The following is a 25,615-nucleotide window of genomic DNA, read 5'->3' as shown; positions in this document are numbered from 1 at the left end:
GTACTATGATGTCATAGAGCAGATCGCAATGCAGTCAGTTCTGGGCTTTTGAGGACTTGGGCTAGGACATTATATAAATGTTCAGACCATCTAAGTCTCCTAAGGCTAGATGTAATGCCGTCAGCAAATCCCTGGTCTGAAATCAGTAAACTCTTGGGATTGATGTTAAGTATCAGCCGTTGTGGACAATGGTCACTCAAGGAAGAGTCCACAACTTCAAACCTGGTCACAGAATTCATTAAGGAAGCAGAAATGGCTATATAATCTATGGTACTGGCCCTACAAGTGGAAAGGAAGGTGAAGGACCCTCTAGATAACATCAAAAAAGGTACCAGGATGAGCATGTAAATTAAGCAATGAGAGAAGTTTCAAAAACTTTAAACCAGACTTATTTATAATTGTATCTTTCGCTGAGTGGTTAAGATAGTGGGCTTGTGTGGCAATCTGTGCGTTCAAACCTGCTTTAGCATCAATATCCCCCAAACCTATTCTTGCATTAAAATCACTGCATAAAATAATGTTCCAGTAGAGAATCAGGGGTGGTTATCAGCCATCTGTCAAATGCATAGGTTTGCTAGCTTTGGGTTGGGAAATATCTGGAGATTCTGACGATGGAGCCTGAGGAGGGCGGGGTTTGGGGAGGGGAGGGACTTCAATGGCGTATAACGCCACAGAGTCCACCTTCCAAGAGGTCCATTTTCTCCAGGTGACCAGATCCCTGTCCACTGGAGATCAGTTGTAATACCAAGAGGTCTCCAGCCACCACCTAGAGGTTGTGAAACAGTAAATCACTGTGTACAATTAAACAATATTTTGTTGGTCTTTATATGCAATGTTGAGAATTCAATTATTACCAATAACACTACAATATGTGATATAAAGCTTAGCAGTACATACAAAGTAATACAATACTAGTTATAGACAAACGACGGAGTTCTAGTACACTATCCGTTTGCGTGTCCTTCATCAGGTTTGTCATTCTGTAATTATTTCTTCATTAGAATGAAGTGCTGCAAGCTGCAATGGAGTGTAACGTGCTTAATAACCAAAAAACTTAAGAATTACTCTAATATACAGAGGAGCATTTTACATTTTATAAACTCACCCATATTTCAAAATGCTTATACAATTTTTGATGTACGCTACCGCGCTAGAACTTCGTCGTTTGTCTATAACTAGTATTGTATTACTTTGTATGTACTGCTGAGCTTTATATCACATATTGTAGTGTTATTGGTAATAATTGAATTCTCAACATTGCATATAAAAACCAACAAAATATTGTTTAATTGTACACGGTGATTTACTGTTTCACTGGCTATTACACACCGTGGTCCTGTTTGTTGTAATACTACCTAGAGGTTGGCAACTCTATGAAGTGCATCATCTTAAGCACTTTCGTGCGTTTAGCAGAGTACGCTTTTCTGGTTGTCCTGCATTGTTATGATGTTGGATTTTGTATTTCTTGTTATTGTAGCGAGGTGTTTAGAGTTCATTTACGTGTTCTTGATTATTTACTGTCTGTTGTCACACTACTAGGGAAGCTAACGTGAAACTATTTTAGGTAAACACTGCAAGGCAACGAAGACTTTCAGATGATGAGTTGCAGGGAAGAGTCAGCCAGTTGGGGTTGTGGCTGGGGCACGGTGGCAGAGCAACTGCTTGGCATACAGAAGGCCCCAGGTTCAATCCCCGGTGTCTCCAGTTAAAAGATTTGTATTTCTTGTTATTGTAGCGAGGTGTTTAGAGTTCATTTAGTGTTCTTGATTATTTCCTGTCTGTTGTCACACTACTAGGAAAGCTAACGTGAAACTATTTTAGATAAACACTGCAAGGCAACGAAGACTTTCAGATGATGAGTTGCAGGGAAGAGTCAGCCAGTTGGGGTTGTGGCTGGGGCACGGTGGCAGAGCAACTGCTTGGCATACAGAAGGTCCCAGGTTCAATCCGTGGTGTCTCCAGTTAAAAGATATGGCAGTAGGTGACGTGAAAGGCCTCTGCCTGAGACTCTGGAGAGCCGCTGCCAGTCTGAGTAGACAATACTGACCTTGATGGACCAAGGGTCCGATTCAATATAAGGCAGTTTCATAGGGTTGCCACGTCTGGGTTGGAAAATACCTGGAGACTTTGGGGGTGGATCCAGGAGGGGGCGGGGTTTGGGGAGGGGCCTCAGCAGGGTACAATGCCACAGAGTCCACCCTTCAAAGCAGCCATTTTCTCCAGGGGAGCTGATCTCTGTTGTAAAAGCGGGAGATCCCCAGGCCCCACCTGAAGCCTGGCAACCCTATAGTTTCATGTGTTCTATGTGGGGTGTTGGTGAGGCCTTCACCTAGGGTTGCCATTCTTTAAAAGGTAAACGGATGCATACTTACTATACCAGTCCCCGTTCACACAAACATGCTGACCCGGTGAATTAGGGCTGCCAAATCCTCCCGGGAGGGGGGGCGGAATCGGGGAATCGGGCCCTGGGGGGAACCCTGCCCCGGCTTGCATGTCACAGGGCAGTGTACTCTATGGTTTTCCCTTGTATGTTCATGGCCCCGCCCCCAGCGTGCCCGGCGTCATGACTTCATTGCCCTGTGATGCGAATGCCGCCGGCGAGGTAAGTCACAGTTGGCAACCCTACGGTGAATACAGGTACAGGGGTTTTCTCTGCCTTGCCATTCTCCCAGGGGCCAGCTCCCACCCCCAGTATCAAGGCCCTGCTGGGCTCTTTGCTCCAGCAGGAGCAAGTGGCAGAGAGCAGCATCACATGATTATGCCCATGTTGTGATCAGTGTTCCCTCTAAGCAGTGGAGTCTTGTGAGCAAGAATTCCACTTTGTGAGCGACTGGCATTAAAGTTGTGAGCGAGCAGTTTGGCTACAGCATAAATTACTTTGCTCTGGAGCCGTCCCTTCCTGAGCTAAGACGGAAATGTGTGAGCCGGATCCTAAAAAACACTGAGCTAGCACACAGCAACTCAGCTTAGAGGGAACACTGGTTGTGATGTCACTTCTGGATTATACCCAGAAATGATCTCACAATGCTCTAGGATGGAGGCCCCCAATATGGCGCCCATGAGTGGCATGGTGTCCACCAACTAGGGTTGCCAACCTCCAGGCGGTGGCTGGAGATCTCCTGAGACTCCAACTGATCTCCAGGCGACAGAGATCAGTTCACCTGGAGAAAATGGCTGCTTTGGAGGGCAAACTGTATGGCATTGTATACTATTAAAGTCCCTCCCCTCCCCAAATCCTGTCTTCTTCAGACTCCACCCCCAAAACCTCCAGATATTTCCCAACTCAGAGCTGGTAACCCTACCACCCACATCTTCTGGTGCCTGCCTAGTGTCTTCAGAAAGAGGGTGGAGCTGGGTGGGGCTTTGGACCAACGGGTCTTCTGATTGGCCACTGGAGATCTGATGGGCTGTGCAGATTAAAACAAGGTTGCTTCTGCAGCAGCTGCTGCCACAGTGATTATTTTGTTCTCCCCCCTCCCTTTCCCAGGCCCCAGTCACACGGGCCAGATAATGTGGGGGTGAGGTGTGGCTGTTTGCCCCGGGGCAGAATAAAGCGTGCTAGCATGATCACACAGTCTCCCGAGTCTTCGCACTGTGGCAGGAAGCTCGCGATCACATGGCAATGCTGGAGCTGGTAAAGAAGCCGCGTGGCAAGTGTTCCGTGTTTGTGCGCATGCGCAGTTCTGCGGAGCAGCACTGCTTCCAGTGTAGTGTTCGTGTGCATGCGCTTAGGGAAACCATCTGGTTTACGATGAGACTTGGACAGGTGCCAGAAGTCATGGAATACTAGCGTTCCCGCGATCAGATGCCCGCCCCTGCCACGCATTTTCCGGATACTACTGCAGTTTGAGGGGGTTTTTTACTGCGGATCTTTGGCGGGATGCCAAGGGTTGGCTACGGGTGCGTTATGCTTCCCAGATGTCGCTGTGTGATCGCATACCGATAATCCGCTTGCCATTCATACCTTTACCGTGGCAAATCCTCCGTGTGAATGGGGCCCCATTTATCAATTATCCATTTCCTCCCCTGCACTAAGATTTCCACTGGGTGAGGGTGTGGCTTGGCCTCCTGTGGGAGCCATTTTGTGCTTTCACCTTCCATCCTGTGTCAGAATTCCAAAGGTGCCCACAGGTTTAAAAAGGTTTGGGACCCCCTGCTCTAGGAATTCACACATCTCTGTGGTTAAAAAAAAACCCTACGGAGGAGAGCAGGTTCCTAGAACATCATGATGTCACAATCTAGAAGTGGCATCACAGTGTTGTGCATTATTGCGCAATGTTGCCCTCCCCCCCCCCAAGGTTCCTGCTGGTTGCCAGCATTCATATGCCAACCCTAACTGTACCTTCTGTTTATGTGTTGGTAAGAACCATGCTATGGCAACATCAACAAGACTACATTTGATCCTGTATGCATATCCAAATCCATATAGTTCTCAGGGACCTAGTGGGATGAGGGACTGTAATAGAATTGCATAGGATCATAGAGTTGGAAGGGACTTCCAGGGTCATCTAGTCAACCCCCTGAGAATGCAGGAAATTCACAAATACCTCCCCCACCCCATGCCCAGTGACCACTGTTCTATGCCCAGAAAATGACAAAAAAACCTCCAGGATCTCCAGCCAAACTGGCCTGGAGAACAATTGTTTCCTGACCCCAAAATGGCGATCAGCATTTCCTTGGGAGTGTAAGAAAGGGCCACAAGAACTAAGCACTGATGCAACCCTTCCTGCCCTCCATGCCATCTAGACTCTGTTTGAAAACCTCCAGAGGAGAGGCCACCACCTTCCAAGGAAGCCTGTTCCACTGAGGAATTTTTTTTTCTAACTGTCAGGAAGTTCTTCCTAATGTTTAGCCAAAAACTCTTCTGATTTAATTTCAGCCTGTTGGTTCTGGTCCGACCTTCTGGTGCAACAGGAAACTACTCTGCCACCATCCTCAGTATGACAGCCCTTCAAGTACTTGAAGATGGTTATCATATCACCTCTCAATCGTCTCCTCTCCAGGCTAAACATACCCAGCTCCTTCAACCTTTCTTCATAGGGCTTGGTCACCACACCCCTCACCATCTTTGTTTTCCTCCTCTGGACACGTTCCAGCTTGTCTATGTCCTTCTTAAATTGTGGTGCCCAAAACTGAACACAATACTCTAGTTGAGGTCTGAACAGAGCAGAGTAAAGCAATACCATCACTTCACATGATTTGGACACTACTGTTGAAAGAAAGCAACTTTTTAAAAAAAGATCTTCATAGCCAATCAAATCTCCAGTAGCCCAGTCAGAAGATTTGCTGGGCAAAATCCCCACTTGGCCCTGCCCACTTTCTAAAAACACTTGTCTGGCACCAAGAAACGTGTTGATGGGTATTGTGGTGCCCACAGGCACAAAGTTGGAGACCCTGCCCTGTTATAGAAGTTACATGTAGACAGAGCCAGAATGCTCGCTCATGCCCCTGCTTTCTCCATGTCATGTGTATGGGGCTGTTGAAACCTTTGGGTAGGTTCAGGCAGGGCTATTTTTGGGCAGGAACGCACAGGAAGGGAGTTCCGGCTGGCTCCTGAGTTGGCCACACCCAGCAGGAACTCATTAGCATAATAGGCCACACCCAACAGCAGAAACTCATTAGGATTGGCTACATTAGGGGTGTGTGGTCTAACATGCAAAGGAGTTCCTGCTGCAAAAAAAGCCCTGGGTTTTGACAACAAACAAGGTAAACAGAATAAGAAGCAAAAGGTGGGTGTGGCTGGATGAGCACACTTCTGGTAACACAGGGGTGTGGCCTCATATGCTAATGACCTTGCTGTCAGGGGTGTGGCCTAATAAGATAATACGTTTCTGCTGTTGGGTGTGGCCAATTATGCTAATGAGTTCCTGCTGGGCTTTTTCTACAAATAAAGCCCTCGGTTCAGGCATGATCTCAGTACAGAAACCTCGACCTTCAAGCCTGCTGCACTTCAAACTGAATCCCAGTCGTACCTACGGCAGATCCGGCAGCCAGCTCCAGTTTCGGCTGCTAAGTTTACGCGCCAAACTCTACTTCCAGGTTTGAGTGCAGCCGCCCGTGGCCCTGCCCTGGCTTGGAGAAAAGCTACCCATGGAAACCTGGCACCGAGCCTTTCACATTTATGCAACAAGAAGATAAATGCTAAGAACACATTGCCCGCTTCCTGAGCTGTTACAAAATAATGGATACGCTAGTAAAACATTTCTAGAATCACAGATGAAATGGAACTACAAAGCATTACAATATTAAAATAAGTCTTTTTTTAAAAAAAAGCCCACAGCTGCGCACCTTTAACCATCCATCCATATAACTCGGCATTGCGCTTTGTGTTGGAAACAGATCTAAATTAAAAGCAGCCATGCATCGCTGGCTTTATCATTTTTATCGCAGCTGCCTCAGGTAATATATGGACGAGAGTCGAATAAAACAGATGGAAAAGGGTGGAGGAAGCCAATGATAACCCCTCTCGTTGATACGGTGATTATTTTATCTGCACTGTTACCCCCCAGAAGTGTAATGTATGGAGGTAAACAGACCTGACCCCTAGCGATTACGCAAATACATGTGTTACAGAGTTCATCTATCGCCCGAGTTGCTGGTCTTTGAGGCAGCAGGGTACCAATTTCATGTCCTAGCTGGCTCTCAGGAGTTCGGAAGTGATACATGCAGTTGATGCCAGTGTGGCGGGCTGCCCGCTGCTTTGATTTCTATGTGAATTGTGGGACTGATTAATGGAATTGCACTTAGTTATATTCATTTCCACACTGATCTTTGTGATTTTACACTTAGTAATGGGGGAGTATTAGTCTGAAAGGCATTAAGATCCTAAAGATAGCAAACAACCCCTGAGTAATGCAATTTAAGTAATCTTGGGCTGCGAGAGAAAGGGAAGCAACAATAGCCTTCTCAGTCTCTGTGCACTGCTGGCATTTTCACTGCATTTTCCTTAGCATTTGCTTCTGCATCGTGGAGGAAAAACCCATGAGAAAGACTCGTTTTATCTAACAGTCCTTCCTGGATCTTGCAAAACCAGGGCTGGATCATAAGAGCGCATCGCTACACTGAAGCATCAGCTCACAAATTACGTTTTTAAAGGGTACGTTTGAGATGTTTGAAAAAGGCGTTTTCAAATGTGTATTACGGGCATACAAGTGGGGGGACCTGTGAAGGCTCACGGGGGGGGGGAGTCTCACTTCCCCACTCCCTCTGGCTTCTCTTCTTTCCCTTCCTCTACGGTTCTGTGGTGCTGTTCATTTAGTAACCTGTCACATCAAGTCCTTGGTGGCAAAACATCCTGCCGAGACTTTTACAGGGTGGCGTTGGGGAAAACCCCGATCATAATTCTGTGTCCATGAATATCCTCGTGAAGCCCAAAGCCATGTGTGCAAGAGAGTGGAACCTCAATGAAGGACACCATTCAGGTATTTTGAAGCCATAGTTTTTCAACCTCATGAGTTGGGATCCCCAGGTGGTCACGGAGGCCTACCAAGCAGAGGTGCCAGCTCCTACGAAGCTACAAGTTTCTGCAGATCTTTGGAAGGAGCTGCTGCTAGTGTGCATGCGCAGACAGCAAGGCCAATGCGTACTCTGCTTCTCTTTGCACAGCTGTTGAGAGGAGCAAAAGTACACCAAAGCAAGGTCCTTCAGAGGTGGAGAATAGTTCTTCTTAGTGTAGGCAGTTTCCAAGACTCCTCTATCTCCAAAAGGTCCCTTTGGCCATCTCTTTCTTCCCCTAGCCTGGCTGCGCATGGCTCCCACCCACCTGTTAAGTCTTCCAGTGCCCCACACTATTGCTTCCCCACCAAGGACGTCATGCCAGTGGCTGTTTTTGTCATGCAAGGGTGGATGTCACGGCTTCCTCTCATGCGGTTGTAACTCAGTAGGTCTTATGCCGCATCTGTGGAGTTAAAGGTGGGGCACGGCTTTGGAAAAGTTGAAGACTGTTCTTTTAAATTGTCGGGGGTAAGGTCCCTTTAAATATATAAGTAATCACTAAGCAGCTGTTCCACCGTTTATTCTAGTGACAACGAAGCCACTGAGGTGTAACCTTCTGCATTTTGCCCTTCATAGTCAGTCAGCAGACAGAATGTTGGTCTGGATACACCGTCAGATCCAGACATGGTGCAGCTACAAGGCTTCATATAAGCCACCTGTTTCACTTCCCCACCGGTAATTACTTTTTCAAACTCTATTTCTATGAATCCTGGGCAGAAGAAGAAGAAGAAGAGGAGGAGGAGGAGGAGAAGGAGTAGGAGTAGTAGTAGGAGGAGATTGGATTTATACCCGCCTTTCACTACCCAAAGGAGTCTCAGAGCGGCTTACAAACTCCTTTCCCTTCCCCTCCCCACAACAGACACCCTGTGAGGCGGGTGGGGCTGAGAGAGCTCTTGACAGAAACTGCTCTTTTTCAAGGACAGCTGTGCCAGAACTATGGCTTGCCCAAGGTCATCCAGCCAGGTGCATGTGGAGGAGTGGGGGAATCAAACCCAGTTCTCCCAGATTAGAGTCCGCGCACTTAACCACTACACCAAACAAAGCCATCGAACCCGTGAAGCGGAGGTATACTGAGGTAGACCATTGGTCTATCACTGTCAGTGCTGGCTTCTCAGACAAGCAGCAGTTCTCCAGCCTCTCAAGTAGAGATCTTCCACTTCTGCCACTACCCGGTCCTTTTAAACTGGAGGTGCTGACTATTGAACCCGGTGTAACAGGCCGGATTAACCCCCCGGCCAGAGTAACCCCGGGGTTACTCTGGCCTAGCCTAGAATAACCCTGGAGGGGTTATTGAGGGGTTATTCTGGCCTAGGCTAGAGTAACCCCGGGTTAATCTGGCCGGCTGTAACAGGCCAGATTCACCTCCCCCCGTCCAGAGTAACCCCTGGACAAACCTCTGCCAGGCCATGCCAGAGTAACCCCGGGGGGGTACTCTGGGCTAGCCCATTCTAACCCCCGCCTGGCCCGAGCGGTAAGTTAAATGTCAGCTGAATCCAATCTCTTCTTCTTTTTAACTTCTTTTTTTAACTTCTTCTTTTTAACTGCACAACACAACAACCTGTAACCCCGGGCTTAGTTGAGTGGTAACTTAGATGTCAGTGTAACCAGCACAGTGTCAGCTTCTGAGGGTTTCAGGTCCATGAGAAACTTGTCAGGCAATCTGAGATTCCTCTTGGTAGTGAAGAACAGGGTATGAATCCAATCTCATTAGTCAACAGACCCAAATATCAACAGTACTACGACTGACATTTCTTTGGAGAGCCAAATTTGCTAAACTTAAACTATATAGGTAGGTACTTTGTTATTAACTTAATTATGGTACTCCTAAGGTGGCCTTTGCTGAAAAGGTCCTCGATCTGATTGAGGTACGTTCACTGAAGTCGACCCCTTCCAACTCTCCCTCCCCCCCCCTTTTTAAAAAAAGGTTGCCCACAACTTTAGATTAGAAAGAAAGAAAGAAAGACGGGGAGAGCATAGAGGGAGGGAGGGCAGAGAGACAGAAAGAGGGAAGAAAAAAACAAAGCGGGACAGCGGAGCAGACAGAAGAAGGCAGGCAGGCAGGCAGGCAAGCGAGAAATAAATAAATAAATAAATAAATAAATAAATAAATAAATGGTAGAGCAGAGACAGACAGGTAAGTCACATGAGAAAGCTGACTGACTTCAGTCTTAGAACTCTGCACACATAGAATTTTATTACTTCAACCAGGAAAAAAACCAACAGTAAAAACATTAGACTTGATGTTCACTTAACTTAGCTGTCCATAATGTAATATAAGTCATAACATCCTGAAACTTCTACTTTGATGGCTACCAAGTACCCACAGAGATATAATTATTCAAAGCTAAACACTAATGACAACATCAAAATGATCATGCTTGTTTCCAAGATAAAGTGCATGCTCTGTTGTTGACTGCAGATTGAAGCTTGCGGGATAGGTCAACCATTCCATGGAGTGACCAGCTTTTGTGTGGATGAGGATGTCGCAACTCAGCAGATTCGCTGTGGCCATGATCTCTGCATCAGTTGCCCAGACTCCATCATGAGAGATGCCAGAAGTGCTCACATATTCACTCACATTCCGGTTCAAGTAGTCCTGTAGTTTCTCTGTCAAGTCAGTGTTCATGTGGTGGATGACTTTATTTCTAAGAAGGGAGTGGTTGTCCTCTGATCCTGTCAGGATGTAGCTGATGTCCCAGAAGTAGCAGTTCCCATCACCTTTGGTTTTATACGTACGCCGTGGATGCCCAAGCTCCCTTGTGCGTCCACAGTACACAACCTTTACAAATGAAAGGCCAAGAGTGGTGCTAAGATACTTTCTTACAGAACTTGGTAGTGGGTTAAAAGTCTTCATCTGCTGGCATCTCTGTGAGATGTTGATGTCATCATTGTCTGGTCCCTCACGTGGTCTTTTGAGTGTCTTCTGCTTCAGGCTGTCATTTGCAGAGTCACTAGGATAATCATCATGGGACTTGGGTGCCTTCCTTGGCCTGAGTCCTGTGGGTCTCTGGGTCAGGTAATAAGTGGGGTGCCCTCAGTATTGGGGCTTCCCAAGAGTAAAAGGCAGCGCCTCTGGCAACAGAAGGTGGTTCTCTCTGGTTATTGGGGAAGTATCTCTCTTAGTAGGAAAAGACAGCAGCCCCAGAAAGCAGGCCTGGGGGGTTAATCTGGCCTGGGGGGGTTATTCTAGCCTAGGCCAGAGTAACCCCGGGGTTTCTCTGGCCGGGGGGTGAATGGGGGGGTTATTCTAGCCTAGGCCAGAGTAACCCCGGGGTTACTCTGGCTGGGGGGTGAATCTGGCCTGTTACAGCCGGCCAGATTAACCCGGGGTTACTCTAGCCTAGGCCAGAATAACCCCTCTGGGCTGGGGGGTTAATCTGGCCTGTTACACCGGGACCTTCTTCATGCATAGTGCATACTCTACCACTGAGGCATGGCCCCTCATGAGGCTCCTTGACTCAGAACAAGATCTCGGACTCGGTTGGCCACAAGCCAGTTGATTCAAATGCTGTTTATCTCTATCACTTCTACTTCACTGTCTTTTTTTATCGGGTTCAGGGACAGCGCCGGGTGCTGGCGGGCCCTTGGCAAAATGCCTTTGGTGCCCTGTGTACTATGCACTGTCTACCTCCCACCTGCAGGTCAGGCCACACCACTGCCACTTGCCGGCATTGCCCTAATGATTGATGTCACTTTTGGTTTAAAAAACAAAACAAAACAGAAGTAGCTGGCGGGCCCTTGGCAAAATGCCTTTGGTGCCCTGTGTACTATGCACTGTCTACCTCCCACCTGCAGGTCAGGCCACACCACTGCCACTTGCCGGCATTGCACTAATGATTGATGTCACTTTTGGTTAAAAAAAACAAAAAACCAAAAAAACCACAACAGAAGTGATGTCATCATGTTGGGTCAACATTGATTGATTCACCAAAAACTAGAGTTCTGTGCCAATCATACAGCATTTCCCGAAACTAATACTGTCACTTCCAGTTTTGCATCCGAAGCAGCATCAGCGTAATGCCAGTGCAACTGTCCATGCCCCACAGCCTTTTCCAGAGGATTGGCTGCAGCTGGCAGCCTTATTGGACTAAGATCTGGGGACTCTGTTTCAAACCTGTGCGCTGCCATGAAGCTTGATGGATGATCTTGGGCCAGTCACGCTACTTCAGTCGAACCACACAGTTGTTGTGTGGATAAAATGAGGAATGTATGCGGCTCTGAGATCCTTGGAGGAAGAGTGGAATAAAAACGAACAAGATAAGATTTTTAGGCACCGAGAAGGTCCATGAGAATTGTGAGCAGTTTTGGTTCCGTTCTATAACAAGGTCACATTTCTGAAGCCTCCCTAAGAGATGGAATTAATCGGAAGCATTTCACCGATAGAATTCCTCCTGATCCCAAGATATGCTTTTTCAGAGACCCCTGCCCATCTCAAGTTTTCTGATCCCAGGGCCTCTGCGCCTCCAGTCTGTAACAGATGCCTATGAATGGAAAGAGCCTCACGGCATTTTGATCTAATCTTAAAACCGCCTGTGAAATATTATATATGCAAGGGAACCGCGAGGGCCCCCCCCCTTCAGAAAGGTATTTACTTGTGACAGTTTTACAGGACTCCTGGGGTTGATGACTTGAGGGAGGTGATAGCGACCTGCTGAGCTGCTAGAGATCTTTCCCCAATATGCCCTGGCACCCCAGGGCTCATGCCAACTGCTAGTCTCTGAACTGAGTTTCAGAATGACATTGATACCGAAGGGTGAGGCAATCCCTTTCAAGCTCTCTCTTGTACGGCGAACAAAAAAGGCTGAGAGGACACGCTAACGGGAGGACGAGCTACACTGGGGGAAATGCACACTTGTTGCATAGATTATTTTTCTTTGTTTTAGCTGGATTTCAAATATATTTATGGGAAGAGATCGTAAAACTTGCAGTGTCAACGCTTCCTCTTGCAATTAGTTGTATTTTTTGTATTATTTCTCGGGAGGGGAGGGCCGTTCGAGTTAAATTCCTGATGGTTTTCAGGAAATTGGATTTTTTTTGTAGGTAAATTGTACGAATCCTCCAGTGAATACCATATTATTGAATTTAATAGGTCTGCAGCTGATGCTGACCGTAGGGGGTTAGATAGACAGGTGGGGGGTAGTGCAAGCTTGGTGTTGCGTGTTGCCGTCTTTCCCCCATGCTCCCTAACCTTTCAGCTTTAATTGGCACTCGGAAAGTTCAGAAATAGGGTTTTTTAAAATTTCCTTAGGTGAGAAATCATTTAATTGGCACTCGGAAAGTTCAGAAATAGTTTTTTTTTTTAATTTTCCTTAGGTAAGAAATCACGGGAGGTATCACAAAGTGGATTTATTGGGGGCAAGTGTACGTCTTCCCACGGGAATCGGTGTGATCTGTTGAATGTAATTGGATGACAACCCGGGGTTAAATGGGTATGAAAGGCCAGGAAGCTCAAGGGAAGCTTTGTTTAGTCTCTTTGCTCTTCTTGAGGGTTGGTTCGTTTGTTTTTTCTAACTTGGCGGTTTTGTAAACATAAGGGAGCCTCTGCAGATTCCTAGGTAGCTGGGGTGGAAGAACATGGAAGTGGGTCTCCAGCCGTTGCAGCTGCAGCCGGCGAGGGGGGGCTGCTCCTTTTTGCCTTTATGGGTTAAACGGAGAGCTGTGAATGATCTTTCAACGCTGTTTACTTGGCTGCACATGCCACAAAGGCTAAACGTTTGGCAGGAGTAAAAGGCTTTAAGGGGGGGGGAGTCAGCATGGTGAGAGCCTCAGGATTCTGGAGTCAGAGAGACAGAGAATGACAAGCAGGGGGCAAAGGAGACAGACGACTGCCGGAGAGCAAGAGATGAAAAGAAAAGCCAGCACGGGCAAAGACCCCGCCGGCAGGCTGACTGTCGGACAAGATACCCGGAAGGACAAAGAGGCCGTACACACACCACGCACACAAATGCACAGACACGTACAAGCTTTCAACGTGCAGTCTATTAAAGCACAGCCGTGGTTTGAAGGCAATAAAAGTCAAAGCAAGCATGGGATTGTATACAAGAACCTAGCGTTTGACTACTGTATGTCACCTGCAATATATGAGGATCCTTTTATTCTGGCCAGAGTCCAGTGCAGGCCCATAGCTAGGGTGGGGCATTTCGTGGCCTCGCCCCCTTAAGTGTGAGCCACACCCCACCACCATGGCCACCCATGACCAGGGCTTTTTTTGTAGAAAAAGCCCAGCAGGAACTCATTAGCATAGTAGGCCATACCCAACAGCAGGAACTCATTAGCATATTAGGCCACACCCCTGACAGCACAACTCATTCGCATATTAGGCCACACCCCCATGTTACCAGAAGTGTGGTCATCCAACCACACCCACCTTTTGCTTCTTATTCTCTTTACCTTGTTTGTTGTCAAAACCCAGGGCTTTTTGTTTGGAGCAGGAACTCCTTTGTATGTTAGGCCACACCCCCTAATTGTAGCCAATCCTAGTGAGTTTCTGCTGTTGGGTGTGGCCTGTTATGTTAATGAGTTCCTGCTGGGCGTGGCCAACTTGGGAGCCAGCCGGAACTCCGTTCCTGAGCGTTCCTGCCCAAAAATAGCCCTGCCCATGACCCAGCACCCCCTACCCTTCCCCCACACCTCTCCAAAGTAGCTGTGTTCCCCAGGGCCACTGATCCTGGTAGTCTGGAGATCTGTCGCAATTCTGGAAATTTCCAGGGCCCACCTGGAGGCTGGCAACCCCAGCTTGGAATCCAAGCAACCGAAAAGAGAGGTGGGAGTGGGGAGAGGTTTGTGAGGAGAGACCCATGTAAGAGGAGAATGAATCAAAGCATAATTGATTCGTTCAGAGTGAGTGAGGAGCACTCCAAACTGTTGATAGGTAAGCAAGGTAGGCGTAACGTGAAATCTAACAGTGAAAAATACAGTGTGAGATGCATTGAGCAGAGGAGAATGAATCAAAGCATAATTGATTCCTTCAGAGTGAGTGAGAAGCACCCCAAACTGTTGATAGGTAAGCAAGGTAAGCGTAACGTGAAATCTTAACAATGAAAAATACAGTGTGAGACGCATTGAGCGCATTCACCAGGGCAGCACAGAGACCATATAAAAGTACAGCTGGATTCATTAATATCTGGGGGTCATACTGAGACATTAGCACCTGTAGGGTGTGAGGAAACCAAGATCCTCATTCAGATGTGAATGGGAGGAGGGGTGTGTTAAACTTCCTGATGAATTTCCACTCAGTGCTTTCTCGTCTTTATTAATTTTTTTAAGAGAACGATAATTTTTCAGACCAACAACAGCAGGGGTCATTTCCTGCGAGAGCGCATAGGAGCAGAGCTCCAGCAGTAAGGAGCCCAGGGGGCAGGCACACGCAACAAGCCCCGCCCCCTGCTCCCAGAAGCCCTCAGTTCGGCCATGAGGAGCAAGAAGCAGGCAGGTAAGTTGCAGAGCCCCCTCCCTGGCCCGTCTTCAGGTACAAGCTTTCCCTCCTCTGTGAGGGCAGATCTGCGCGTTCCCCAACCCCCATAGCTAGCAATACAAAACAGTCCAGTGGCACCTTTAAGACCAAGTTTTATTCAGGTACCAGCTCTCCCACCTCTGCGAGGACAGATCCCCCCCAATAGCTAGCAAGCCAAAACAGTCCAGTGGAGCCTGAGCCATGGGTGTTGCCTTCTGACACACTTCCGGTGTTGGCAAGGGGTGTGGCATATGCAAATAAGTCATGCTAATGAGCTCCTGTGCCTCTTTTTCTAGGAAATGACCCCCGAACAACAGTATGCCCTGGAAGACATGTGTGAGTTTTGTACAAGTCCAAGTAGACTGCAGAGGAAGGCAATGGGCAAACTGCCTCCGCTTCTGTCTCGCCTTGAAAGCCCCTTGCTGGGGTCATCATAAATTGGCTGCAACTGGACAGCACTTTGCACACACATGTACACACTCACACAAGTCCGATTGTGAGGGGTATGTGATGTGACATCTGCCTCCCATTTTCCCCATACGGAGACACTGTCAAAGATTCTTGAATCGAGAATCCTGGGGTCAAAGTCTGGGACCTCACCTGGGGAGTTACAGTGGCCTGTTTGTGTTCTGACCTCAGCTTCAGGCACAGAAGGAAGTTGGACTGTAAAGTTCCTGGACTGTCTATGCCTGACTCCAGGAGCCTGGCCTTCTCCTTTTGCCTGGTCAGCAGAAGGGTAGCCTGTATCCCACACATAACCATGGTTTATTAAAGGCGCACATTTTCTTAAGAGGGAATGGTTATTTCCAGGGCTATTTTTGGGCAGGAACGCACAGGAACGGAGTTCCGGCTGGCTCCTGAGTTGGCCACGCCCAGCAGGAACTCATTAGCATAATAGGCTACACCCAATAGCAGAAACTCATTAGGATTGGCTACATTAGGGGTGTGTGGCCTAACATGCAAAGGAGTTCCTGCTACAAAAAAAGGCCCTGGGTTTTGACAACAAACAAGGTAAACAGAATAAGAAGGGAAAGGTGGGTGTGGCTGGATGAGCACACTTCTGGTAACATGGGGGTGTGGCCTAATGTGCTAATGAGTGGTGCTGTCAGGGTGTGGCCTAATACGCTAATGAGTTTTGCTGTTGGGTGTGGCCTATTACGCTAATGAGTTCCATCTGGGCTTTTTCTACAAAAAGAGCCCTGGTTATTTCCACTGATTCCACTTCCCACAGCAACCCCCCGTTTTTTTCTTGTGTGCTGTACTGAGGGTCTGCTTACTTCCAAGAACATTTCATGGGGCTCAGTGAGCTGTAGCATGCAGGAGGGATAAGACTTAAAGTGCCCTTAAGTCTTTTGAACTGCATGGTTGGATACAGGCCAGTGCATCCGTGCTGCAGCTCAAGCATGGTTGCCAGGTCCACTTACTTGGCTGGCAGGGGGCTCCCGAAGTCCTTCTGGGAGACCGAAAGTGATGTTGGATGACTTCCAGTAAAACCAGAAGTGCAGAAGAGGGGCCCCAACATTGGAGACGTTGGGGCCGATGCTCTGGTTTTTGGGCAAAACTCTATGGTAAATTTGGCTTCAAACCAATTTGGCTTCCGAGTGACATCATCATATCAGGGCCTGCACTTCCCATTTCTCCCCACTGTCCAGCTGGCCTGTAGCAGGCAAGAACCTGTGAAAGTGGGGGTTCCCCCACTCCCGCCGGGGGACTAGGAACCCTAAGCTCAAGCCACTGATATTGGTGACCCTGTGTAGGCTTCCCAAAGGCCTGGCCTAGCTTGGAGAGTTTCCAGCAAGCAAGGGTGCCCACTCCCAGATATTGCATGGATAAATGACCACTGGGACTATTTTATTCTTGTAGATCCCAGTTCTGCCTGGAGTCTTGCACATATCATGCCCCCCCATGCCTCCTGTTAAACACCAGGAAGATGTCCGAGAGAGCCCATATCCTGAATTGCTGGTTTTTTCAAGTTGTCTTTGGCCACTACAATTTTGGTGCTTCTGCCCCATGTACCGGGAGAGTGTGCAAGGCGCAATCCTTTTGATACACGTGTTTGCCATTTTGTGTGACTAGGGCAACCCATGATTTTCCAGCTTCGATACACATGAACAAATACCATCCAAAACCTGGGTATCTCTCCATGTGTGCTGAAGCTGGACACCACGTGCGTTGTCCTGTTCGCACAGAATGGAGAAGACTGAGCACCGTGTGCTGAAACAGCTTAAAAGTGCTGATCACACATTGAATTGATCTGACTCTTCATTGTTCCTGATCCAGCTATCTCATTTCTCCAATGTGCATATTTGCTGTATACTGTCATGGGGGAGGGAAGAGTTTTAAGCATCTGCCTCAGTCTCCTACATTGCACCCTCTACCCCCTACTAAGGGTGCTTTCAGATAAAGCTTTGTCTCTGTCCCCTGCAACACAAGAGGACAAGCCGTCTAACACAGAGGGGGAGGTGAACTATGGCCTGTACGTGTGTCTCTCTTCCTCCCCTACCTGACAAGCAAACTGCCTGAGGGAAGCAGTACCCTTTGCTTTTGTTTTTTTCCCTGTAGTTCGCCCAAGCTGTCTGCCTGCGTGTACAAGCAAAACCTTTGCCTCTGCTTAGTATATGCAGCTCCAATGAATGATTTCATTCCCACAGATACAAATGCTTGTATAGAATCAGGAAGCCTTCCCAAAACTCACGAGGAGGTGCAGTGATTGATGGGAAGTGGAATACATATGCGCAGGAGCACCAATCAGAACGATCTTGTTTGGCAGTAGCATCAGTTAACTGTTTTGTTCGGAAAGTGTCCTGGCCCGGTGCACACCTGCTGGGTTGCTTTCTCCTTCACTGCTCCTCCTACCTGCCAAGAAAATGAAACTAGACAGTTCATTACCAGAGTAATGGTCTGACTGGAAGTTTTCTGAAAGTTCCTGAATACCGGGAAATAACTCTTTCCAGATTTGGTGCATTTACTGTATATACAAATAATGGGTGGTTTTCAGGCCAAAACTTGATCCGTAAAGTTCGACCAGCACATCCATACTCGTTTCTGAAGACTGTGCTCCAACGATTGTCCTCCACTGATTGCAAGCCAAACACAGTGGCATCTGTCTTTAAAGACAGACTATATTTCATGCAAGATAATTGGTTGAGAGTCAGACAATGACAACAGCAAAAGTCTTTATCACAAAACTGCTTGTGCCTTCTCAGCTCTCTCGACTAGTTTCACTTCTCTCTCCTGTTACGTCACTTCCTGTAGCTGTTCCCTCACGCTCTCGCTTCTCCTGTGTCACTGAGTTCCTCCCCATCTACTTTCCGGATTCACTCAGTTCCCACATATATTGTTACAGACTAAAAAAACAGATTTGTCTTAGAGGTTATAAAGAGTTCAACGCATGCCTCAGCAGCTGCAGTGTGTCGAATGACAGGCTGTGTACCATGTAGTCTCTTAGTGTACATGTGTGCGCATAAAATAAATAGGTGCCACTTCGGTGGGAAGGAAACAGCGTTCCGTGCCCCTTGGTGTTTAGTCATGCCGGCCACATGACCAGGGAAACATCTTCGGACAGCGCTGGCTCTTTGGCTTTGAAACGGAGATGAGCACCGCAACCCTAGAGTCGGATTCGACTGGCTTTCGAGCAAGGGAACCTTTACCTTTTATGCGCATTTTTATGCATGTGGCCATGAGACATGGTACCTCCATCTCCCACTCAGAGGTGTAACTTCCAGAGACGTAAGGGGGCACTGAAAAAGCTGAACCCTGACAAATAAGGATCCTAACAACTCACACTAGCAAAATCCTAAGGTGCTCTCAAAAGGCACAATTAAGAACAGCAATTTACCGGGTACAACAGGGACTGTCCCTGGTAAATAAGGGCAGTCAGAGCATGTGAAATTGGATATTTGAATGTCAGAAAAGGAAGATTTAAAAGGAGGAAAGTATTGCCTGAAACCAAAAGCCTAAATCCACAGAGCTACAAAGATACAGAAAAGGAAACAGGAAGCATCCAAAGATAAATCAATGCGTGCCCAAAAGCCATGTACACACTCGACTTAGAAATTTGCTAGAAAACAAGAAAGCCAGATGTTAATGACATAGCCTGAATATAAACAATGCTTGCACAAATCTATCTGAAACATTATCTGAAATGAACACACATACCCAGTTAAGATACGGACATATGTGCCATTAAGTCGCAACCGACTTACAGCAACCCCGCCAAGGGTCTTTCAAGGCAAGTGATTAGGCAGAGATGGTTTGCCAGTGCCTCCCTCTGCAGAGCTTCCCTTGGCGGTCTTCCATCCACGTACTGACCCTGCTTAGCTTTCAAGTTCTGACAAGATCGGGCTATGCCATGGCACCTTCCCTACCTCAATTAAAGTACTGAAATCTTCAGGTGTCTTTAATCACTTTTTGTGGTTTCTGTCATAACTGACATTGCCCTGGCATTCCCAGAGAAGCTAAAAGATAGGTCGCTTCATTTCACGTCTGAAGCCATTGGCCTAAGCAATATAAAATCATTGCACATATTGGCATGAATCCAAAAATGTCGCTTACAGAGACAGACTATAAAATCCTTATGGAGTATGGCTGCAACTCTGGATTGGGAAATACCTGGAGATTTTGGGGGCGGAGCCTGAAGAGGGCAGGTTTTGGGGAGGAGAATGACTTAAATGGGGTATATTGCCATAGAGTCCACCTTCTGAAGCAGCCATTTTCTCCAGGTGAACTGGTATCTGTCGCCTGTAGATCAGCTGTAATAGTGGGAGACCTCCAGCCGGTACTTGGAGGTTGGCAACCCTATTATACAGAATACGCTCTTTCATTCATTCAGTGGTTAAGTGCGCGGACTCTAATCTGGGAGAACCGAGTTTGATTCCCCAATCCTCCACTTGCAGCTGCTGGATGACCTTGGGCAAGCCATAGTTCTGACAAGAGCTGTTCTTGAAAAAGAGCAGTTCTCGAGAGAGCTCTCTCAGCCCCACCCTCCCTCACAGGGTGTCTGTCGTGGGGAGGGGAAGGGAAAGGAGATTGTAAGCCGCTCTGAGGCTCCGAGTGAAGGGCGGGGTATAAATCCAATCTCCTCCTCCTCCTCCTCCTCCAAAGAGCTGCAGTAGTACTGGAAGGATTCCCTTGCCCCATGTGAATAGCTTTCACTGTCAACCAGATCCTCCACACAAGTGACTTGTTACACAAAGGCCCATTTACATGATTTCTCTCTTTCCCCATATAGTTCCAGCTTTTGGGATATTGGGATGGATCCAGCCATCTTTTCTGCTGGCAAAGGAGAGGTCCCATTTGACCACCCAAAAAAGGCTATGCTGGAGAGTATGGGGCTTGCGACGATAAAGGCCATCTGCGACAGGGACTACAGTAAGGAGGCAAATTCATTGAGTTGGCTGGATCCAACCTACCGAACAGAATGACTCAGCATCACTTGGGCGTATAAACTGGTGCTCCCGTTCAGGTCCTTTCTTAATTTAAGTCTTGTTCATACACAGCCTGGACGTCCCCCTGATAACCTGTAGCAGGTCAAGAAGACTCTGGATTTGCTTTCTCCCTCCTACTGCACTTTGCCCTGATCTGGACAATCCACTCCAGGCTAGCTCAATCTTGGCAGGTCTTGGAAGCTAAGCAGGGTCAGCCCTAGTTAGTATTTGGATGGGAGACTACCAAGAAATGCCAGGATCGCAACGCTGAGACAGGCAGTGGCAAACCACCTCCGAACATCTCTTGCCTTGAAAAACCCCACTGGGATCACCATAAGTCCGGGGCGACTTGACGGTACTTTCCACCCCCACCCCCACAGTGTTTGGTGTGAGACCCCTTTACAACCTGAAACCCTCATAGTTAGGGGACCTCTTCTCCCTGTGTAGGCCCACCCATTGTCAGCTACACTGACACTCACAAACTTTCCATAATTTGTCAACTGTCATTAGAAATTCCTTCTTATCGTGAGATTCGGGTTTCCTCCGTAAGATCAGTGGTGTTTTCCGTAATGGCCCGTGTTGTGGGGTGATCTGCTGAGGAGGTGACGTGGGCCCTGCATTTCTTCAAGGTGCATTTCTTCAAGGTGATCTCGAGCAGTTTTGTTTCCGTGAGGTTTTTCTAGCTGATCTGCAAATGGGATTTCAATGATGATATTGGCTTGTTTGGCTGGGTGAAGATTTAGACTGATCGGGGCTGTTTTGTTCATTTGTCGTAACGTGTTGTTAGTGTTCTGTTGTAATTTTCGACCGGTTTGTAAGCTGCTTTGATTGTTCAGAAAACTGAGTTAAGACAGTTAATGAATCAATAAAAGTCACTGAGATCAATGCATATACACCTGTACACAATCTCCCTACTCCTCTATGCCAGTGGGGTAGATCCCTTGGGACAATCATACAATAGTTCTCATGCAAGCAGAAAGACACAAATTACTTCTAGCTCTATACTTAAAATCTATGAAAGGATCTGTACGCCCACTATCTTTTCCATGTACGCAAGACATCGCACGAGGCATTTCTCCGACACAGTTTCCAAAGCAAAATCACACAAAGCACCTGTAGTGACTTCCACATGCCACATATGCATATCATATTGTTGTTTCTAGTGTCCTGGTCCCACTGCTGGACCTCCTGATGGCACCTGGTATTTTTGGCCACTGTGTGACAGAGTGTTGGACTGAATTGGCCAGTGGCCTGCTCCAACATTGGCTTCTCTTATGTTCATTAAAAATTATGCTAAAGCACTGTGTATCGCTCTAGCTGTTGTGATACCGCTTGTGTACATGGAAGTGCCCTCAGCACATTTTCTTCTCTGCTCACATATTACTGCTGCCAACCCAGTGGATGGCCCAGGTTGGTCCAGTCTCGTCAGATCTCGGAAGCTAAGGTGGGTCAGCCCTGCTTAGTATTTGGATGGGAGAACACCAACAAAGTTTAAGGTCTCTATGCAGAGGCAGGCACTGGCAAATTGTCTCTGAAATCTCATGCCTTGAAAATGCTGTGGGGTTGCCATAAGTCAGCTGCGGCTTGATGGCATATATATACATGGACGATATGTACAGGGCTGTGGTGGCTCAAGTGGTTAAGGTGCTGAACTGCAAGCGGGAAGGTCAGTAGTTCAGCAGTTCGAGACCTGAGTGCTGCATGACGGAGTGAGCGCCCGTCTCTGGTCCCAGCTCCTGCCAACCTAGCAATTCGAAAGCAAGAAATTGCAAGTAGATAAATAGGTAGCGCTTTGGTGGGAAGGTAACAGCGTTCCGTGCGCCTCGGCGTCTAGTCATACCAGCCACATGACCATGGACAGTGCTGGCTCTTCGGCTTGGAAACGAAGAGTTGGATTCGACTGGCTTTCAAGCAGTTGGATTCGACTGGCTTTCAAGCAAGGGAAGCCTTTACCTTTACCTTATGTTATGTACACAGCCTGCACTACTGCATGGATGAATTCTTCCCCCTCTCCCCAACGTTCTTCTTGTTGTGTCGATATCAAATATTTTCTTTAGAGGAGAGGCAACAGTAAACAGGTTGTGTTCACGTGCGCCCACATATCAGATCACTGTTCTCAACATGTCACTCCCCACAGAAGGGAGCTGCGCTTCGAGATTTGGGATCGGCAAGGAACAGAACGCTCCTCGAGGTGGCGAGAAACATTCGCAGCGGAATCTCAGCTTGCTTAATATTAAAAGAAGTTAATGGAATTTCACCCTGTTAAAATTGGAGAGCAAGAGTTCACGCAGGCATATTTAAACATGCCTATTCATTTAAACCCTATAAGCTGTGCCGCTGCTGCTTCGCATTAATTACCCATCTTGGTCTGTGCCCTGGCTCATTCGGTGAGAATATAATGTGGCTCATCAGCGGTTCTATTTATCTTGGGTTTGAAACAGTTAGGAACTAAATTAAAAGAGCTGAAACAAATTAAAAGAAGAAAGAAGGGGAGGATATTTTAGTCTTTCTCTCTCTGCCTCCCTTTTTCAACCATGTCCTCCTTTTTTCCCTCCCTCCTAAGTGGGTTAAGCATAGTTCAACTGTTTGGAGAATCGTGAGATGAGTAAAAAAGGTGTGTGGGGGGAGATTCGCTTTCCGTTTTAGATGTGACCTTCATCGTCCTTGCTCTTTTTCCGCCTCTTTAGTGAAGGACGAGGGCCAAAAAGCTGCCCAGGGAGCATTTCTCTTCAAAGCTGAGGAGAAAGTGAGTTCAGCCCCTCAGCATGCAAAGTTCCGAACAAAGCGGAAGGGAAGTGGAAACCATTTGGGAGCCACTCCCAGCTGACAGGAAAATCGCCTCGCTTGAAAACCATGGCTGTTATCCCCTGCCAGTCCCTCTTGTACGGAGCAGGTGTTCAGATAATTAATTTAATACGCAATATCGTGGGTTCAGCTAGCCTCATTTACTCCTTCAACATAAAACCCCTGTTGTACGCTGGGAAAACAAAGTCCTTACCAAGTTGCTTGAAATTTGGCAGAAGTCGTTCTTAGCAGACAGGAATTTTAAAATCTCTTCTTTCAATGGTCCGGAGTAAGGTCTCCTCCCTCCGGCTGATTGCAAGATCTTTGTGCACCTTTTAATTTTACCGTTTTTTCCCCAGTTAACAGTGAATTTTTAAAGCAAAGTAGACTCGCTCTCCTTTCCACCTAACGTAAAAGCCAACTGGCTTGTGATGTGCATTGGCAAATGGAATTCTTAAAATACCTATAACATTCAGGTTGGTGTAGTGGTTAAGTGTGCGGACTCTAATCTGGGAGAACCGGGTTTGATTTCCCACTCCTCCACATGCACCTGGCTGGATGACCTTGAGAGCCAGTTTGGTGTAGTGGTTAAGTGTGCGGACTCTAATCTGGGAGAACCGGGTTTGATTTCCCACTCCTCCACATGCACCTGGCTGGATGACCTTGAGAGCCAGTTTGGTGTAGTGGTTAAGTGTGCGGATTCTAATCTGGGAGAACCGGGTTTGATTCCCCACTCCTCCACTTGCACCTGGCTGGATGACCTTGGGCAAGCCATAGTTCTGTTCTTGAAAAAGAGCCGTTTCTGTCAAGAGCTCTCTCAGCCCCGCCTACCTCACAGGGTGTCTGTTGTGGGGAGGGGAAGGGAAAGGAGTTTGTAAGCCGCTCTGAGACACCTTTGGGTAGTGAAGGGCGGGGTATAACTCCAATCTCCTCCTCTTCTTCTTTGAATAGATTGACAGGTGTTTTCACACAATCGCCTCCACCACTCCTAGTAGCAAATGTAACAGCCTTCTGCCTGAGGGTAAAGCAGAAAACATGGCCTCCCCATACAAGGAGCTCACACATATTCAGGGGATACTCTAAGTGTCCAGTCAAATATTACCTTGCAAATAAAAAGGGGACCCTTCCTTTCCTCCAAGCCCCACATCCTGATAGTTACTGAACCATGGGGTACTGCAGTCAATTAAGTATAAATTAAAGGGGGGGGAGAACAGAGGAAGGAAGGGGAAATGGCTCGGCCAAGTCCATAAGAGTGCCTAACATATTGATGGGTAGGGTTGCCAAACTCCAGGGGCGGGGACTGGAGATCTCCGTGAATTACAAATGATCTCCAGACTCACTTATCATCATCATTTAAAAATTATTCCACTTCTCCTGGAGAAAATGGCTGCTTTGGAAGATGGACTGCACAGCATTATAACCCGGGCCAAGGTCCTTCCCCTCCCTAAACTCCCGGTGTCCCAGGCTCCACCCTCAGATCTCCAGGTATTTCCGAAGCCCTACCAAAGGGTAACATTTGTGTTGGAGGAATTTTCCCAATTGTTCACACCCTCACAGTTCCTCTTGGCCTCCCAATTCTTTATCCTAATGTCCATACCATCATATAGCACATAAACCTTATTCTATGAACCTAAGAAACTTCAACTCACAGTGTCAGATTTAGATGAAAATTTCTGTCGACAGAAGGAAGAAAGATTTTTGCCGATGCCTTCCTTATGCTGTTCAGGGTATCTCGTCTCCCAGGTGCAATATTGGGGGCAGGATTTGGGTTGCAGCAGGAGGGAGGGATGTCCTCTTCCACTGGCAGAAATCCCTTCCTTTGGCAGAGATTTTGCTCAGGATCCGACTCTCATTCGGAACACAATTCATAAGCACAGGCCACATTGCATTAAAATTCCTTAATTATTTTTTTCTCTCTTTTTTTTTGAAACCCCCAAGAGGGTAATTTTATTGGGTTTTTAATAGACTACTTAACTACAACAGAAAATATAGGAAGGGGGACTACAACTAGGGATAAAGAAAAGATACCCACACTATCTAAAAACCCAAGAGTAGGAGATCATTTCTGTATTAATCTACATGTTAGTCAATACGTGTTAGTATAACAATATACTTGTGAGTTATTTTTAACTACTGCTTCAATGTTAATAATTTTAATATTTTGAGAACACTTCTTGAGCATCTTCTTATTTTCATAGGGCTATTTTCAGAGTCCTTCTGCCCTTACTTCTGTCTTCTTTCTCTGAAATCATACACTGCTTGCTCCCGCACCCGCACCCACTTCCTCCCCAGAGTCCTCTCCCGTTCCAGAGGTAGCAGAGTCACTTGATTTTGTTTCTTCATCTTTGAGTTCTGCTTCTGGCCCCAGCTGTCATCTCAAAAATTTCTTTGCTTTAAAGATGGAGTCAATCTTCTCTCTTTTATCATTAATTTTAAAGATGACACCTTCAGGGATCGC

At 47.2% G+C, this 25,615-nt stretch overlaps 1 protein-coding gene across 1 annotated transcript in view; it reads left to right on the top strand.

The window, feature by feature from the left end:
- The window catches only part of GPC6 (glypican 6), an 854,380-nt gene that overhangs the window by 654,575 nt on the left and 174,190 nt on the right, over nt 1–25,615 (top strand). The gene's annotated exons all lie outside the window — the stretch shown is intronic.

This window comes from Gekko japonicus, unplaced genomic scaffold (assembly GCF_001447785.1).
Source record: "Gekko japonicus isolate JY-2015 unplaced genomic scaffold, Gekko_japonicus_V1.1 scaffold352, whole genome shotgun sequence".
NCBI classification, from domain to species: Eukaryota; Metazoa; Chordata; class Lepidosauria; order Squamata; family Gekkonidae; genus Gekko; species Gekko japonicus.
This window is presented reverse-complemented; position numbering and strand designations above follow the sequence as displayed.